The sequence below is a fragment of the Pan paniscus genome, chromosome 6 (assembly GCF_029289425.2).
Source record: "Pan paniscus chromosome 6, NHGRI_mPanPan1-v2.0_pri, whole genome shotgun sequence".
Lineage (NCBI taxonomy): Eukaryota > Metazoa > Chordata > Mammalia > Primates > Hominidae > Pan > Pan paniscus.
In genome coordinates, this window is record NC_073255.2 from 104287225 (window position 1) to 104307048 (window position 19824).

Here is a 19824-nt window from a genome sequence, read left to right on the forward strand (position 1 = left end):
CTTTTTACCAAAATGCATTTTTAAAAGTTCTTTAATTATGTTCTGTGGTTATTAAAAATGTCAAAGTATTTATATGTTTCAGTGTATATTTAACTTACGTTTACTCTTGAATAATCACTTAACTGGGCATATGTTTCTAAATTGACTGTTATTTTTCTGCAAAACATGGAAAATATTGTTTTATTGCATTCTAGCTTGTTCTTGGTGAAGAGAAGTTTGTTGTTTAATTATCACTATTTTGTTGGTCATCTGCCAGCTTTTGAAATGTTCTCTTTAACCTCGACAGTCTATAGTTTGACTATGATGTGTTTAGATGACATTTGTTTGGGTGTTTGTTTTTAATATTTATCTCACTCAGAACTCTAAAAGATATATCAAATTGCAATCTAACTCTCTTTAATATTTAAAATTTCTCAGTTTTTAAAATATTGCTTTTTTAGTTTCTATTTCTGGAATTGTTAGAATATTTTGATATATACTCCATGACTCATATTTATTCATTTATTTTTTGCATTTTTTTCTATCAGTGATGTGTTATAGATGAAATCATTAGTAATACATTTCTGCTTACTTTTCCTAGTTTATGTCCAGTCTAGAGTTTTTCCTGCCTCTCAAATTTTTTATTTTAATAAGTATATTGTTTTATTTCCAAGATCCATTTTGTTCTCTCTCATACCCACCTTTATTTCCAAGATTCATTTTGTTCTCTCTCATACCCACCTTTTCTTATCACATTTTTGCCAATTTCCAGATATATCTATCTATATATATATAGATGTATATATTTGTTGTTGTTATTGTTATTGCTGCTGCTGCTGCTACTGAGATGGAGTCTCACTCTGTCACCCAGACTCTAGAGTACAGTGGTGCTATCTCAGCTCATTGCAACATACACCTCCCGCGCTCAAGCAATTCTCCTGCCTCTGCCTCCTGAGTAGCTGAGACCTCAGACACATGCCACCATACCCGGCTAATTTTTGTATTTTTGCTAGAGATGAGGTTTCACCATGTTGCCCAGGCTGGTCTTGAACTCCTGAGCTCAAGCGATTCACCTGTCTTCGCCTCCCGAAGTGCTGGGATTACAGGCATAAGCTACACTGCCTGGCCACTTCTCTATTTTTTTAATGTGATTTCTTTATGTCTTTGAATAGGCTGAACATCTCATTTTAAATTTTATTAGATTGTCCTATAAAGTTGATTTTATTAAAAGCATTGTTTTTCTTTTGGTTATTGCTTTAATTTTTCTTAGTATACTAGTTCTCCATAGTTCCCCCAATATTAATTTACCAATGTAAGGTCCTTGGTCTCCATGAATTTTAGAATTTAGATGGGTTTATTGCCTTTCTTAGTCTGTTATCTTATTTCCTGCACACTTGTCTCTATCTAGTAATTTTGGAATTACTTCCAGCTCCTCAACTTCCTCAGACTCCAAAAAATGGGTCTTAAAAAAGGGATTTAGGGTGTCTTTTACAAAAGTTGAATAAACAGCACATCCATTAATAGGATCAATGTTTCCAATAACAATAGCCTACCTGTGCTGTACGACCTCACTAGGTCCATGCTTTTGTATAAAAATGTAAGTCTAGACATTTATAAAATGTTAGTGTTTGCTTTCCTTTTCTTTGGGGGGCAGGCAGTGGTTCTCACTCCAACATACTGGCTTCAGTTTATAAAATTTTTAAACTAACAAGTGTTATTTTCTTTTAAATAATATTCATTTGTAAGGAAAATAAATTCCCATGAAGTGATATTTTAATAAATTTTCAATAAAAATAAACTTCAATCCAATTTCTAAGAGAATAATAGATTAGAAAGAAAGAGCACAAAGGCTATTTCATTCTGTGAACACCAAGAGAAACTTTCTAGGTCTAATATGTCTTGTGTCTCATAGCTAGGTAAAATGAGGAAAATTAGATGGGGTCCCCCAAAAAAAGAGCAAATAGAAATTTGGAAAACTGACATGAGAGGAAAACCCATGAAAACAAATTTCTTAGACTAGAGATGAGTTAACTGAAGGAGGATTGTTAGAGGACAATTAGGTATACAGAATCAAGTGTACATTTGACTATGAGTAACAATTTAGAATCCGTGCATGAGACTAAATAGAGAAAAGGGAGGAAGTGAGGAAAGAAGGAAGGATAAAGGGAAGAAGAGAGTATGGATGAAAGATACAAAGGGAATTTAGTGATAGCCAAAAACTCCCTGACTCTAAATTGTTTTTGACTGTAAAAAAAAATAAATAAATAAAAATAAAAATAAAAATAAAAAAATAAAAAAAATAAAAATCTTCTTGCTCAGTTACTACTTAATATATTGGAAGTTAATTCAAAGGTAATTCCATAGAGGAAAATACTTATATAATTAAATTTATATATCAACTTCATATCTATTTTAAAGCTGAAAATAAATTTATAATCTTTCTGTGTAAAAAAAAAAAAAGATTGTTAGATATTAGTACAAAATCTAATTTACTGGGGATTATTTAGAAAAGTATAGTTAGCTCTCTTTCTGAGCTAGTTTAAATGTACTTAAATAGAAGCCTTAGCTGGGAAGCCAACTTACTGAAGTTTCTTCTAGCTTAGTCATGCTCTATCATGTGCCCCACAAAAGTTATTTCAACTTCTGCATATTCTAGGCATGAAATTCGAAACTAGTTTTGCTGAGATTCACACTTCAGTATTACTGATATAAGAGGCCTGTGAGCACATATAAACCTTTGGATACTGATTTAAACTATACTCTAGGGCTTCTAGGGTTGTCTGCTACTTAATTAGACCTTCCACATAGGAAAATAACAATAAGCTGGTGTCCCGTCTCCAACAGATGCCTGAGCCAGATGCTCAGAGAAACACACACTCCATTTCCTATAATGTTGTCTATTGCTTATTTTTATAGTGTTAAAGAAGCCTGTCTGAGAATACTTTGAGAATTTACAGTAAAAATGAATACAATATGAAGAGCAAAAGGACTAACCTCTATTTTAATATTTTTGTTGCATATGCTTTCTTATGAATAATCTTTTTCTATTATACTTTACTTTTCTCACATTTTAACTTCCACCTAGTTCTTTTGGCCATTCTTAATTGGATTTAATGTACAATGAAAAGGTACATTAAATCCCTGATTATCTACAATATACCAGAGAACTTATAATGCCTGAAATTCCAGGGTCAGACCTGAATCTGTCCACCTTAGGGAAGACTTTGATAAAATGTAATGTTGAGGGCACTGACACCTGATGTGTTAAAAAAAAAAAAAAAAAAGAGAAAAGAGAAGAAAGAATACTCCTGCAAGAATGTGAAGATTTTGAAGAAAAAATAAGACTCATGATAAATTATATCCACTGTGTTATTTTCCTCAAGGCAGTCTCAGTAAAGCTTCCCAGGAGGTCATTAAAAAGAATTCAAGAAGAAGAAGGAAGGACATCCAGCCAGACAGTAGTTTGTCCCATTTGTTTAGAATCACCACAAAAATGGTTATTTAAAAAATACCACTAATATCACTGGTTGTTGTCTGATATTACCTCTGATAAAAGAGTACATCCAATAAAATTTTCCTAGAACTAGGTGAAAGTCTGCATTTGGCAGCATCTTGGACTTGCAGTCACATTCTTAGTAGATTCAGGAACAGAGTGAGGAATAGTAAAGAGAGTGATGACTTTGAAAGCAAATAATTTGATTTTTATCCCTTACTAGCTATGTTACCAGTCTCTTTTCAGCTCTCTTATGTGACAGTCACATGGAGACTATAATAGCTAACAGAAAATCTTTGCTAAATCCAAGTGATAAAATTATGCCAAGATATAGCATCACGTTTACAGTATAATTGGTGATCAGTATATATTAGTTTCTTCCCACCACCTCCAACCACCCCTCCAAGCTTTTCTCTCAAGGATTATTTTTTGTATGGCCCATTCTCTGTAGCATATGTGCCCTTGTATATAGTGTACCACGTATATCAGCTAATGACATTCCATCTTTGGATATTTAGGTAAAATTATCTCAATTTTCTATCTTATGTTTTACATGAAATCCAATGTCCTCTCGAAAATTTCAGCAATTTCCAAAAAGTTTACACTCATGGTTATGTCTAGATCCTAGTTTAGACCCCAACTTCCCTTGCATCTTACCATCTGCTGCCATTCTTTCTTTCTACTCTGTGCTGCTCCATATACCCAAACAAATTGTTTTCCTAATTTCAAAAAAAAAAAAAAAACTATATAAGCCACAGAGATAAGCATAATACAGAGATTAAAAGACTTAAAATTGAATAAAAAGATACCACTATGTGAGTCAATTTTGCATGTCAACTTGATTGGATAAAGAAATGGATGGGCAGGTATCCAGTTAAACACTGTTTCCAGGTGTGTCTATGACAGTGTTTCTGGATGAGATTCTTATCTGAATCACTGAACTCAGTAGATAGCTCTTCCCAAAGTGGGTTTCATCCAATCCATTGAGTATCTGGATAGAACCAAAGATGGATAGAACATCTCAACATCTCCTTAACTCGGATATTTACATCATCAGTTCTGTTGATTCTCAGACCTTTCAGACTCAGATTGAATTACACCACTGACTTTCCTGGATCTCTAGCTTGCAGAGGGCAAATCATGGGACTTAGCCTCCATAATTGTGTAAGCCAACTACTCATAATAAACTTCCTCCTGAAAATATATCTCTCTTTAAAACCCATTAGTTCTGTTTCTCTAGAGAACCCTAATACATACTGTTCCTACACTTCCTTTTGACTATCTAGAGTTGACGTTTCTTATTGGACATCCTTCTCCTCAAGATTCTGCCTCTAACCCCATTGCTCACCCTCTTTTTCCTATTCATCCGTCTTCAGTATTCTCCTTTGTTTTTCCCATCACTGAATTTATGTTCATTTCCTACTGTTCAGATATCTTTCCTGTATTTTTCCAATCTGGTCCTTCAGGAGCTTATCTTCCACCCTCTATTAACTTAGCAGAGCACATTCAGTTCTTCCTTCACTGAGAGGAACTTTGACTCCAACTACAAAAATTGTGTTTTTATGTCACTTAAAGAGTACTGAATATACATACTGAAATAAGTAGTATTTTTTTGTAAATATTACTGAAAACATTAAGGTGAAGTATCTTTTCCATAGGCTAGCAATATAAGGTTCATTTCGCTTTCATTTTTTATTACTTTTTCTTTATTCTGTTGTTATTCTATAGCTGAATCACTTTTAGCATTCATGGATTTATGTCTGATCCTTGAATTTTACTTTAACCTTTGACATTCTATCCTGAGTCTTTGTACAAGAATAAACTCTAACTTATGATCAAAACTGGTCTTTCTACCACAGAACACTCAACACTAGAGACTTCTAGTGTTTTTCTAATGTAATTATACTGCAACTTTTATGAGGGCTGTTATTTTATTCACTGCTAAATTCCTGGAAGTACATATGTGTTTTATATTTGTGTGTTGTGTGTGTTCATGTGTGTGTGTACATACATGAGTGAATGATATTTGACTCAATTATCTCATTATTCTTCCAATAATGATACAATGTCCTGATTATCTATTACTGTGTCACAATGTCCACTCCAATAAATATAATGGTTTATACAAAAATTGTTTCTCATGATTTTGTGGGTTAATGCGGCTCAGTTGGACATTTCTTACTCGGATATCGGCAGTATGGCCTCTTCACTTACATATCTGGCCCTTTGGTGTTCCCCCATGTGATCTCTATCCCTAGAAGGTTCTTGGACTTCTGTTTTGGTAGTTCAGGGCTCTAAGATATTAAGAAAAAGCTACTTATTTCCTGAAAGATCTAGCATGAAACTAGCATAGTATCACTTCTGCCATAATCTGTTGGTCAGAAAAAGTCACAGGCATGCTAGCTCAGATTTAAGGGGAGGGAACTACACCCCATTTCTCAATGGGATGAGCATCAAAAATGTGTTGCCATCTTTCATTAACAGTATATGTATTGAGCCCTCACTAGGGATTAAGTTCTATACAAAAGAAAAAAATTTAAAAAGTCATCTCATTTAATGCTCACAATGATTCATTGAAATACGTACTACCATTGCTGTAGTCACACAGCCAGTGAGTTGTAGAGTGGGCTGTTTATTTTATGGTCTGATTGACCATAAATGCTCAAGTTCTTTATCACTATGACATATAAAGTCTGTTTAGCTCACCAAAAGATCCTTCTAGAAAAAGTTATCACCATCTATCTTCCACTGCATGGCCAGCACAGTTGATACATTCATATACTTTTGAAAAATCCATACACTTCTTTTGCAAAGATAACATAAAATTGCAATTCAACCTGTTATGGTGCAATTTTTTTTTAGTCCATTGATAACTGAGTACATGGATCAACTAATAAGATTAAAACTTTCTATTTGGTTATGGCTGCTTTTAAGGGAGGGAAGACCACCTATATTTATTTGTCAGTTTTTTAAATTTTACAATATACATTGGCTTGATATTGGGTCACAAGCTTAGGACAGAGCTCAGAACCAGCTGCTTGCTGAGGAGGGCATGTCAGATAACTACTGAAAGTTGTTATTATTCCTTTACTGGCAAACATGACAATACTCCTGACTTTTAACCTAATCTCTCCAGTCTTAAATGTATGAAAGGTTATATTTGGTGCATGAACCGTATGCTAATAAAATATCATTGTTTCTTTTTTTCCATAAGAACTTTTCAGAGTAATCTAGATTATCCTGTATGTGGTAAAGAATAGGATTATTCATTTTGGGCAGGAAATTTCTTGATATTAAAGCATTATTAATTTTTCCTAATTGAAATAAATATTGTCATCTATTTTGTATTTTACCAGGAAAGCACGATTTAAAAAAGAAAAAAATTCCCACATCTGAAGAAGTGAATAATTAAAATGGAGTAGAACAAAATTCACTTGGTAAAGCACCTTACACCTTATCGTTCATTGTTCAAAATTGTCCCTAAAATACAAGCAAAAACACTAAATAATCTTAATGCAATTTTACAGACATTTATGTTTTTTAATCTTTGCTTTTTTGTTCAAAAACTAGTCTGACAAACTGATAGATTTCAAAATCTGTGAAACAACTTGATATTCTGAATTTCACATTTTAGTGATTTTCTTTTTATAGTTTGTCACTGTGTTAGGAACCCAGTATGATTTGAATGTTATCATAGATCAGTCTTAACTTTCAATCCCAACTGAATTTCCTTAAAAGGAAAGAATTTATTCATCTCTCATTATCAAGTCTCTACATTTCAAGTCCCTAGGTGTGTTTCAGTACATTGTGTTTTAGAAAAGCACATCTAGCATTTCACATTTCCTCAGTGACTGTGATAAAGGACTCAGTAATGGAGGAGACTCAAATGAGAAGGTCAACTTGGAGGTTAAAATTAAAAAGAAAATGTTCTTCTATGGCAATCAGCCTTTTCCTATTCTCCAATCCTCTTCAGGGGCTAAGAGAATGGAATGGGGCCCAGAATTACAATAACGGTCCAGAGCATAGTCGTATAAATAGGACATACAGTCTGAAGCCTTGAGTTCATTTCCTGGCTTGCCCTTAAGTTGGTTAGGAGTGTGCGTGTGCATGTGTTGGTGGGAAGGGGTTGGAGGAGGGTATGCTTGCATGCATTTACAATCTAAAATAAATGTTTCTAAGAAAGGAGATGCATGATGTCCTCTCAATATTCTTTGAAATCTTAAAATCTATAATGTTGTGGGGTTTGTAAAAATTGTGTCAAATTTAGTTTAATATTATGTGAAAATTTTAAGATTAGACAAACCTTAGTATGATTTCAGAATAAAAGAAAACTTTCATTCTGGAGATTAAAATTAGCACTAAGAATAACTGCAAACTTGATAATGATCTTATTCAAAAGGAAGTTATAATTTTCTATCCACACTTAGTAATAAAGGTAGTCTCTGCATAATAATGAGTACTTTCTAAAGACAACCTCTAAAATACGGTTTAAAAATTATGAGTGTGGGCTTCCTTTTGTCTCTAGTGACTTGACTATTTCAATTTCTAGGCTATGTCCAAGTCATGTTTGTATAATTCTGTATGTATTAATATGAAAAACAGTGACCAAAGTTGATAAACGTAGGACTTAGCAAAAACAAATTCCTGCAGTGAGGAAGAAATAGAAGAGGGGTAGGTACTTCTTAACTGAATAGTTTATTGAAATACCAAAAATAGATGAGAAGCAGTATTTGTTGAAATGCTGTCACTTTTATTGCAATAAAACACAAATCTCTTCTCCTGGAAACCTAAGGAAAAGTGTAATTTAGTAGAGAAAAAATTTTCAAAATGTTCTATTGATCTCTAAAAGATAATCAATTCATAATAACTCACTCAGGAACAATGAATGTCTACAATTCTAAGTTGAATATAGAGGAGAAAATGAGAGGACAGAAATGAAAATAATAAAAAGAAAGAGAAGACATTGTTAAATCATCGTCCTCCAATTAATTTTTACAACAGAGGATTGTGTAGAACATTGTCAAACGCAAGGCCATGGCAGTCAGGATGAAATATATTTGCTTATGGCTTGGATTGGCTGGTGTATTATGTAAGAAATATTCTACAGTCATAGTTAGCTTATTTAATTTTGATTTTAAAGTACTCTTTTGTATTCGCAGTGTGTTTAGTACATTAAAGTAATGAGATGATTCTTTGGAGAACATAATCACATTTCTATTAAACTATATCCATTCTCATTAAGCACAATACAGTTAGGCTCCATCTCCAGTGTTAAGACAACAAAATAATATTTACACATTAACATTAAAGGATATTATGCTAAAGTTTCTAAATCCATAGTTTAGAAACCTTCAAATTGATTAAACTGTTTTTACTTTACATAGTCAGAAGTTCTCATACTCTAATTTTGTTCACTTCCAAGGCAATTAAAGTTTTTATATCTAAAAATCATCTAAATATTATCGACTAGTATTTGAATATGAAAAGTTAGCTAACGAATTTGAGCAGTAAACATAGCAAAACTGTTTCAGTCCTGGGAAAACAGCCCTGTCCTCTATTCAGTTTATCTCCTATATGATTCCTGAATTCTCTACATAGAAATAACTTGGCATAGAAAATCATTTTATGCTCCCATGGTCTTTATGGAGTATAAGCTTTTATTTTTCCAAATTTAGATAATAGATGAGTTAAAATACAGGTAAGTAGTTCAGGCCACATTTCAAGGTTCAGAAATGCTAAATACCTACTGTATCTTAAGTCTTTGAAATGTTCAGCTTCAAGCTAATATTTTTCATTAGCTTTATAAAACCTTTGAACTCTTAACTGGCGATACATTAGATGATTTCAAAAATCTACTTTAAATTCTCTAACATCACACATTTTTTTCAATTATTTAACTGGGATAATATAAAATTTATTAAAGGATATTAACATATGGGAGGATAAATGATATGCTAAACAATTAGACTGTAATATTAAGAAGGAATATATTTGGAGTTTTCATAGACAAATTGTCCAGGAATTTCTGAATCTTGATGATGAATATACATGGATAAGGCTTTAAAGTGTTTTGTGCCACTAAATAAATGCAGGGGATTTTACAGATGGAAGTCTGAGCTTAAAGAGTTTGGGCCCTCTGTTTTCTCTAGTGACTTGACTGTGAATGCGATCGTGACTGTGTAAAGGCCAGTAGATATACACTAACAAGACTTAGTTCTAATAAGAGTTCTTTAATAAGGAAGAGCTACTAATAAATTGTGCAGTGTGAGCAAGGAACAGTCATTTAAACCATGAGGAAAACTGAAATGCAAATCCCAGGTGTACATAAATAAATAAATAATCTGGTTAATTTAGATTATAAAGCCAACTACCCAAAAGAGATTTTCTGATGGCAAAATTAAAGGGAGCTTTTATTTCGACACCTTTATAAGTGCTCAGCTTCCAACAGAATGTAGATGTCTAGGCTGATGACAAAAGCACAGGTAACCCTCTGTGAATTCATTCTCTTTACTGCAAATTAAATGAGGTTTTTCTTTGCACTGAAGTGGGAAACAATTTTTTTTCAACAGGTTGTGTTAGTTGTTTTAATTGGACAATTCCAAAAGAAACAGCTTTAAGAAATCATCAAGATATTTAGGTAACAAAGGGTATCCTCATCTGGCAATCAGAGAACTTTTGCTCTAGTAGAGAAGACATTATTACAGTCAGAATAGTCTGGGTAGTACAGCAGAGAACTCTCAGCTGCTTACTTAGCAGAACAGTGCTTATTTATTTTTATTTACTCAAATGACTAGCAAAACCATGATTAACAAAAGTAAGCTATTATATAAAATAATGATATCCAGTACAACCAATATGGTACTAGATAGATATAACTCAATAAATGAAAATTCTAGAAAGCATCCAGTAGTACTGCCCACATTCACTGGCATTAAAATCTTTCTCAGTTAGGAATCACTTTTCTGAATTATATTATCCAAATGTTTAAAAAATACTGCTATGATGGTATCATCCCCTAAGGTACATTTTACTATTGCTTTCATATTTTCCACACTTTCCTGCCTTTTATGGTTTGCTAAGTTTTACTAGCCCAAAACTTAATTCCTTTTGCACATATAGTCTATGTTGTCAAGTTATTGTCACTATTAGAAAAATGTTCATATGAAGACTTGCTCATCCCACAGACAGAAATTAAGATCACATTTTCTAGGCTTAGAATTTCATCTATATGTTGAGAGGACAATATAAAAAGTTTTTGTAACCTATCATATGACCCAGCTATACAATCAGCAAGAGAAAACAGAAGCTAATATTATTTTCTTTGGTTTAAGAGAATTAAGTGGACCATGTGTATGTAAAATGATTACTGACATTTTGTTTCAGTGTATTAGTAAAAATTTGCATCATTTCCAAAATTTATTTGGCAAAAAGTAAACCCCTCTGTGGAGGACAGTTAAGAGTCCCACTTAGATTTTAAAGTATCTATTGGAATCTTATAAACTAATTTTTACTTGTAAAACTGCTTTTTCAATCTTTTAATTCTAAGAGAATCATACAATATTTTACATTGGTTGTATTCATTACAGCTAGCTAATGAAATCACAAATCAGTAATTAAGTTTAATGAGTAAAATAAAATTTTTATGACAAAAAATGTTTATAATTTAGATGTAAAAACCCAATCATTTAAAACCAATACTTGGCTGAGTGCAAGTCTATAATCCCAGCACTTGGAAAGGCCAAAGCAGGAGGATTGCTTGAGGCCAGGAGTTCAAAAACCAGCCTGACCAATATAGCGAGAACCCCATCTCTTAAAAAAAAAAAAAAAAAAAAAACAACCAGGTGTGGTGGTATGGACTTGTAGTCCCCACTACTCAGAGGCTAAAGTGGAAGGATTCCTTGAGCTCAGGAGTTTGAGACTTCAGTGTGCCATGGTCAAGCCACTGCACTCCAGCCTGAGCAACAGAGCAAGACCTTGTCTCAAAATTCATTAATTAATTAATTAAAAAATAAATAAACTCAGTACTCCACCAAAGTTAGTCCCTCCTAATAAATGTTTACAGTTTTAGAATTACCAAAGTCATTCAAACTATTAGAACAAACATTTAATTTGCCCCTGTTAAGTAAATATACTTAGAAAAAAGTTTGATTTAATAATGATATTTAGGTCCAGAGTAAGTACTGATTTAACTTACATTTTACCATAACTTATGTAGACACTAATATTCTTTCTTATCTAAACAATAGCTGTCTGATGACTACCAGAATGTGTCATTCACTTATCACACAGGCCTTTCCAAGAAGTGCCATTGATATTGATGCTTTGTGATATCAACTATAATTTTAATTAAGTCTGAAACTAAAATGTTAGAAATTATTCAGCCAGAATTTGAGGTAACCTAATATCAGATTTTTACTAATATTTTAGGAACATAAATTCAACCTTTGACTCACCCTTAAATTTATGGAGCATATTTATATAATATAGAGAAAGGTAAAATGTATCTCTAGTAACTACAAAGTTCTTTCCATAGAAATCTAAAAATCCTGTATCTACTGGTTCCGATCAAACAACAAATTGCTCTGGTACTGTGACTTCAGGCTCCAAAAGAAAACATGGTTCAAGGTCATGGAGGACTAAAAGGAAATTCAACAAGGAATATCTCTGAAAGTAGAAAAAGGAAAAATAAAGAAGCCAAAGTGGGCTTATAAGGACACAAATCTCAAAAATAAACCTATGGAAAATGCGTAGAGATGTAAATATCCAGGAATAGGTAAAAAAAAAAAAAAAAAAAAAAGGGTGAGAGCCCCTAAATATCTTCCAGGAAAGCTCATCTAAATCAGTCTCAGTGTTGGAATCAAGCCGACCTTTGGGTGACTCCAGGGTTTTCATTTCCTCTAAGGCTTCGGACCCAGAACTTCCAGAGTAGCAAAGAAAAAAGTATAATTTCTCCTGAATAACAGCTCTTCAGTTATTGAAAGATAGAGCTATCAATCCTTCAGTGAGTCTTGTCATTTCTAACACACATCATTAGTTCTTTCCTAGCACTTCAAATGACAGAGTTCCTTGGTCATTCACTTGGTCCTTCACTATTATAGTCATTTTCCTTTCATTCTATGTCAATTTTTTTTGCCTTTTTGTTTAATAGTATAAGGGTCCAAAATAAACTCAACACTAAAGATTTTGATGAGAAGCACAGAACATGTTGGTGCCAAGTTACTTGAGTGTAATTTTTTAATTACTGTATTTCAAATAATAACACTTTATATTTTCTGTGGGCTAAATCAAACTATTCAGTTGCCTTTAGGTCTCAGAGCACATTGATTGCCTCAATTAGGTCTATAGTTGTTTTGTGTATATAGCATTTGTGTATTTAAATAATGGGCAAATTCTTTGAGGACTTTAACATATTCAATGTCCAAGGCATATTTAATGTACCCAATATGACATTTTCTAATAGGTGACCAAATGATCACTGAGAAATTTAAAGCTAAATTGAACACACACACATGCAAACTTGGCATTAACTTAGTATATCACTCACTCCCTTCAATAAATATGTAACACGTGGATAAGAAATCTTTTTCAATTCATATGTTCACTCTACTCCATGACTCCTTCAAACTTTAGTAAAATACAGACAAAATCAAACATAATTTAGTAATAAGCATTTTACTATTGTCACAAAGAAAAATACCTCTTTACTCAGGATTTACACTGTTTCAAATGCATGCTGCTGACGTTTTTAACAAATATGACCCTTATGATTCAATTATTCATTTGGATTTTTAAATAACAGAAATGACAAGATTTATCATCTATTCAAGGTCATCCAAATGACTATTGTGAATTGAAAAGAACAAAAGTGTCATATAGCTTGAAATAAAAATTGTGGCTCTGAATTCAGGACCAGGATTATAATATTGGAATTTTTTGCTTTAGTTCTGATGTTGATTTACATTATATAAAGAAATTAAAAGCAAGCTAAGAACTTTCCAAAAAAAGTTCTAGTTAAAAATAATTTTGCTTAAGTTATCTGAGATTATAGTAGCTACATAAATACATAAGAAAAATTACAAGTTTTGGAAGCATGAAGTCTTGTAGTTGAACCTCACTTTCATTGTTACTAGCCATATGACCTGTGGCAGGTTACTTTACTCCCTATCAGAATGCTACTGACATCCTTGAGCGTAAATGTTATCTTTAGGAAGATTAAGATAAGAACTTCGTCAGCTTTTGTTTTAAAGTTTTAATCTTTTCACTGTCTGGGTGGTCTTACTGACTTTCCTTACTTCAATTTCCACCTCAAAGTTGATGACTTCTGATCAGTATCTTCTACAAAGTGTTTCCTCTTAAATCCCATAAATCTATATCTAACTGCTTCTTTGAGACTTCTATTTTTCTGTGCACAGGCAATTCAAATTCAGCATTCCCAGTCTGAACTCATAATATATTTCCTTTAATCTGCCTCTCTTCCTGGATCCTACTTAGGTGTATCATTGACTCACTTGATCGATTATAATACCTCTTATCTGGCATCCCCACAGCAATTTTTGTTCTCAACTTTATTGCAAAAGTAATTGTTCTTGGTAATTTAATTTTGTCATTCTTTTGTTTAAACACTTAAGTGAATCCTCATAACTTACAATTTAAAATTCAAATTCCATACTATCATCCAGGACTTCCATGCAGTAAACCTTATCTCTCTCTTCAGTTCCAGCCCTCATTATCCATGGACTCACTTTTTGATCACACTAAATTGTAGTTCTCCAAATGCATCACTATATTTCCAACTACTCTGCCTTTCTTCATGCTTCTCTATTCATTTGGACTTTCCCTTCTTCTCCAACTAATTAACATCATCTCTTAAGACAGTTCAAGTGTGATCTCCTGAAGAAGTAAAATTAAACAAAATCTTCTCTAATTCCTTTCCTCCTCTCCTCTGATTTATATGGAATAAAAGCTCACTAAAAATCATATTGCTGCATTTCCAGTTTATTTTTTAGTTATCTTTGCATGTGTCTACAGTCTCTTATTTTTCTCTGGGTCTTATCAGTTGACTCCTAATGGTATAAGAAACACTCAGTGTAGATCTCAAGGACAAAAGAATGAACAAATGACATCTGAGTTACCCCTTAAAAATAAGCAACATACTGACTTGTGCAAATGGCAGAAAGATTGTGTCAGGCAGTGGGATAGCATGAGCAGAGGTATAAGGAAGAAATCGGAGAACACATACAAATCAGTGTAAAGCTGGTCAAAAATGAAGATAGTTTAGACAACATGGTGCAATGGCTACTACTGATCTGGCCTTATTCTTTTTGAGTACTTGAAATTATCAGGAGAGTCTATCCAATCCAGGTAATTCCTCTTTACTTTGGTGCTTTATATAAATAATACACGGATTTTTTGAAAATGACTGAATTCATTTCATATGATAAGTACTATATAAAGTAAACAAAAATACATGGCCAGGCATGGTGGCTGATGCCTGTAATCCTAGCATTTTGGGAAACCAAAGCAGGCAGATTGCTTCAGTCCATGAGTTTGAGACCAGCCTGAGCAACATGGTGAAACCCTATTTCTACAAAAAATACAAAAATCAGCCGATGTGGTGGCATGTGCCTGTAGTTCCAGGTACTCAGGAGGCTGAGGTGGAAGGATCAATTAAGCCCAGGGGCTCAAGGCTGCTGTGAGGCATGATCAGGCCACTGCACTTCAACCTAGGCAACACAGACAGACCCTGTCTCAAAAATAAAAAATAAATACAACTTTGTGCATAATATAATATATAGAATCATGTTCTGCATATTTCCAATTTCCACTTGATTGGGTATCAATAAAAAGCCTTGTTAATAATTATAGCAAAGAGAACAGTCTCTGCTCTGGGCTTCCGTGCTCTCTCACATTGTCCTCAAGCTACACCATTCTGTATTATGTCTTCATTCTTGCATTGCAGGCTTTCTTTAGTCTCTGCTTCAAGGCCACCTTCAGTAGATTTATTTTAATCAAAGTGATTATTAAGCTAGTTTCTTCTTGTCTGTTATGTGCTATAAAATGTCTGGCCTGCAGTACTTAGGATTGCGGACTTGCTTCTTTCTATTTGGGGGGACCTGAATTTTCCTGTCTCTAATCTTAGGACATTGTGTTCTCCAGCCATCTGTTTCTGGGTTCTGCCTACACAGCAGAGATGGGGGAAAAAAAGTTTTATATCCTACTTCTTTTGTTGGGAAGAGTAACTTCCAGATTGAGTGTGAACTAACAGCACAACTCCCACCACACAGGAATGTGGAGGTCGTGACATTTCAGGTATGACACCAGTGACACCCACCCCCAAATCCAGTAACTCAGTTTATATCCAATAGACGACTTATATCCAATGTCACGAAACCTCACAGGGAGCACTTTGTGACAGGAAAATAGAATTTATGAAGCTACTAAATTTGGAAAGTCAGATGAAATAAAAATCTTGAATCTTAAAGGGCTGTAAAAAGATAATGAATAAAGAAACAAATAAAGGTAATTTCATGGGAATTACAGTAAAACTATAATACTTCTCACAGTAGAGGTTAAAATAGAGTTTTTCCTTTCACATTGAGAACTTAAGTGGGATGCAATGAATATATTATGTGCTCCAAAATTCTAAATAAACTTATTTAGCATTGGTCAAAATTTTCCATTAAAAGATGTGACCTTTCTTCATAACGTAAGTATTTTTTCAGGTTGTTTTAATACTAAAAGTAAATTGCTCCTGAGTACCCGTGCATTTACGCAAGACTGGTATCCACAGTAGTTATAGCTAAAGGACAACCAAACCTGCTGAAAGCATAAAAATTGGTCTCTATTTACCCTTAGAAATTGACAATTCTTAGTGGCATGTGTTATGTTTGATAACAAATGTTACTTGGCAGGATAAAGTAGTGACTTTAAATCAACATCAAAAAGGCACATTGGAATATATCAGAGAGAATGTTATTTTGACACATTGAAAATGTGGCATAGATAAAAAGAGATCCATCTGAGTTTATTTAAATTAACTTTATTTAAGTGTGAGCTTTTTAGACAGATGTTATATCTATAATATTAATATAGATATTTAACATTTAAGATATTCATTGAAATATTTGGCTATCATGGAATCTATCATTCTTTTCTTCTCTATAACTAGGTTATCCATATGCAGGGAACTCACATTTTAAAGATAAAGGAAAATGGCAATTAGATATTAAAACTGTAAAGCATTAAATAAATCATATATATAAATGGTACTCACTTGGTATTTTTAAATAATCACCTGTCTTGTTCATATTGGTTATTGTCTTACTAGTATTTCTTATTTTTGAGCAATGTTAATACTTTCTCACAAATGTATAAATTACCACATAGATATGACTAGCCCATATTAATAGTTGCCTCCTTTCTCTTTTTGTGTATATAAAATTATGTTGCCTCAATATTTCAATGTTGCGGATAACAAAACCTCATGAGAGGCTGAATACATACACAAGAATGATTTCTACAAATATTTTCCTTTAAAAGTAACAATGTGCAGAAATAAACTTTAAATTCAGTCATAGACTTTTATAGGCTTAGTGTTAGACAATATTTGCTCTCATTTATGATTTGATAAAAATTAAAATGCCATGGAATGTACCAAAATCTCAATACGAATGCAGTTTTCTGACACTGGAGGAGCTACTATGTTATGCCACCCAGATCTACCCTTTAGGGCTGAAGCATTCATCCCATAGAGAAAGGGCTTCTGCCTTCTGTTAGCCACAGATGAGTTATTTAGGAATAGCTCTCTGCAAAGGGGAGATGGAACATTCAAGATTAATTGCTTTCCCCACAGGGACAGCCAACATCCAATATTGTTGATGTGGGGAGAAAGATCCAACCTCTTTGCCACAATTTTGAATACTTTTGGACCATTTGTGCTTCAGAGCTCCAACGGAGACAGTTGAGTCCTCTGCTGAAACTGTATCAATTTCAAATTCTCCCTCTGCTTACTCTTGCTTTGCTCACTCTCTTACAGGTATTGTTCCCGAGAGCATTCTCCAATGTACCAATGGCATGTAAATTCTATCTCAGGGTCTATTGCCTTGGGAAAATAACCTATGAAAATTAGTGTTAGAGTGGTAATAGGAAACAGGCACTAAAATGAGATTTTGGAGCCATATCACTCACTGTAAGGCTACTACCCAATTACTGGTGTTAGATGAAGCAATGATAGACCATGGCATGTGGCTTTCCCCGGGAGTGAACTGGGAGAAGATATTAGTGGAAGGGAATGCTCTTGTGGGTGTAATAGACCAGCTGCTTGACAACTTCATGGAAGTAGCAATTATGATGACAATAAAATCAAATGGCTTTTGGTAGGTGCTATTGATGCATTAAAGAAAAAATACCAATAGAAAGATGGAGGGTGATTAGTTACTAATTGAAGACAAAGTATGAAATCTAGAACATCTTTCTGGTAAAATAGAAAGAGAATCTTTTGTCTTTTATCCTTGAGGTAGTAAATTCTGAGGACCAGATCCAGGACTCTAAAAGATAGAAAAGCTTCCAGGAAGATTGAATTCTCAATGTTAGCAAGTCTCCTCTACCATGGTCACATCCATGACTGGGAATGAGTGAGAACTGAAGATTAAGATTGGAAAATCTGTGTCTGCAAACTAAAATTCCCAGATGTTCCAGAACCCTCTGGCCTGCAAAAGTGTTTCACTGCTCTTTGTTAATAGCTAGTGTCTTTCTACTTGCTTGAACATACAGTTAGAATTTATAGGTGTGGGAGCAAACCCCATGATTCAATAATTTAAAATCCTAGCAAGGACTCTAGGAGACAGGTGGTAACATTCTATGAGAATAACTCTTAGAAGCATGTAGAAAGCAATGGTGGAGACAGGTGGTAACATTCTATCAGAATAACTCTTAGAAGGATGGAGAAAGCAATAGCCCACACTAAGTGAAGTAAAAATGACAAAAAAAGGCCATAAAAGATGTTGGAAGAAGAGTTTGAGTGGCTCAGAGAAGTGAATGTGCTATATAAGAGAGTAGATATACTACATAAAGTCAGAAAATTCACCAATTACTGTGCTTCACAGAGTGGGCCTTGGGGATCTTGTTTACTAAAGAGGTAAGAAACTTGTTTGATATAATATTATTTTAAAAGCTCAGTGGTGGCTGTCTTCTGTAGAGCAGGCATAATAGGAGCTGCTGTTACAGAAGTGGTTTCCCTAATGGCAATGGGAATGATATAATCCCAAAATAATCGAGGTCATATGGTGTTATTTAACCATCAAAGATAAAGTTGAACCAATTATCCCAATGAGAACAAGGTTAGACTAGCAATAAGGGTGGCCTTACTCATAGAGAGCCTTGGAAATTGTGAAAGTAACACAGCATTTCCAAGGACAGGATAGGGTATTGTTCAACCAAATACAAAGAAATCAAGGTTGGTTGATCAGGAGGTTGAGTGAAGCTGCTCCAGTAAAACTCACGATTCCTTGCAGAGTGTCCAGACAGGAGCCAGTTTCAGATGTGGAACCCTTTGAAGACAGGCTAGGTCCACAGAGGGGAAGATCCTGCCTTATTGCAATAGGGTATATAGTAAAACTTCCTCTGGCATTTTCCCAAAGTGCTGTATAGCCATTTACTCAAGAAAGTTTATGTTGAGGGAAAGAAAATAAGCAGATATTTTATGACTCTTGAACACTGTGTCTGAGATGACTTTAAAGTATGAATGTCTCCATCCTCTTCAGGATATACAGGCAGTGTAATTGAGACACGGAAATAATGCTCCAATGCATTTACTGGGTTTCACAAAAGGCTACGAGTTTTGAATGGACCCAGAGAAGAATACAGCTTGACATCAGGTCCAGGTTTCAGTGCAAGTATCCCTGTCTCTTAGGCCATGTAACCCAATAGACTCTATGATCTTAGAGGTAAATGAGGTGGAAAAAAGATGCAATGAGAATAATTCTATAGCAGGAAAATCACAACATAGATTTATTGGGTTCTTGATCAAGGCTATGCCATCTGCAGCAGAGAAATATTATTTGAAAAGTAGTCTATATTGTCCTTCTGGGCCTTGGTAGAGACAGAATACCTGATACATCAAATGTCCATGCAGCCAGCATGCTCCATCATGCGTTAGTTGTGTTTTGTCCCAATATAGAGTGGACTGGACCTAACAACAATCTCTTGTAAGATGAAAATGGAATATGTGGATATGATCAAGTGAAAAGAACCCAAGATTCTGTTCACAAACAGGAGGAACAGATATGAGTGCCTCTCTCTTGGCTCACTATTATGGTTGTCTGTTGGGGGAGAATCACTTGGATTATAGATCC